This window comes from Arachis duranensis, chromosome 10 (assembly GCF_000817695.3).
Source record: "Arachis duranensis cultivar V14167 chromosome 10, aradu.V14167.gnm2.J7QH, whole genome shotgun sequence".
Taxonomy (NCBI): Eukaryota; Viridiplantae; Streptophyta; class Magnoliopsida; order Fabales; family Fabaceae; genus Arachis; species Arachis duranensis.
This window is the reverse complement of record NC_029781.3, coordinates 37,152,344-37,153,297: the sequence shown is the minus strand read 5'-3', so window position 1 is coordinate 37,153,297 and position 954 is coordinate 37,152,344.

The window sequence follows — 954 nt, the reverse complement described above, 5'->3', positions numbered from 1 at the left end:
ACGCCAGTTTCATGCTTGTTGCTGGCGTTCAGCGCCAGCTTTTCTTCTCTGGGCACATTCCTGGCGTTCAGCGCCAGAATGTTGCTTGTTTCTGGCGTTCAGCGCCAGAATGATGCTCTGTTCTGGCGTTGAACGCCGGCCAGATGCATCTTACTGGCGTTGAACGCCAGCCTGTGCGTCCTCCAGGGTGTGAAAAATTTTTTTCTTCTGTTTTTGACTCTGTTTTTAATTTCTTTTGATTTTTTCGTGACTCCTCATGATCATGTACCTAATAAAACACAAAATAACAATAAAATAAAAATTAGATAAATAAAATTGGGTTGCCTCCCAACAAGCGCTTCTTTTAATGTCAATAGCTTGACAGTGGCTTTCATGGAGCCACAAGGTGATCAGGTCAATGTTTGTGCAGTCCTGACACCAAACTTAGAGTTTGGATATGGGGTCTTAACACCAAACTTAGAGTTTGGTTGTGGCCTCACAACACCAAACTTAGAGTTTAACTGTGTGGGCTCTTCTTGACTCTGAACTGAGTAAAGCTCTTCATGCTTACTCTCTTTTGTCACAGAGGGATGGCCATGTGCCTTAAACACAAGGTAGTCCCCATTCAATTGAAGGACTAATTCACCTCTGTTGACATCTATTACAGCTTCTGCTGTGGCTAGGAAAGGTCTTCCAAGGATGATGCAATCATCCTCTTCCTTCCTAGTGTCTAAGATTATGAAATCAGTAGGGATGTAAAGGCCTTCAACCTTTACTAACATGTCCTCTACTATTCCATAAGCTTGTCTCAAGGACTTGTCTGCCAATTGTAATGAGAACAAGGCAGGTTGTACCTCAATGATCCCCAGCTTCTCCATTACAGAGAGTGGCATAAGATTTATCCCTGACCCCAAATCACATAGAGCTTTTTCAAAGCTCATGGTGCCAATGGTACAAGGTATTAAGAACTTGCCA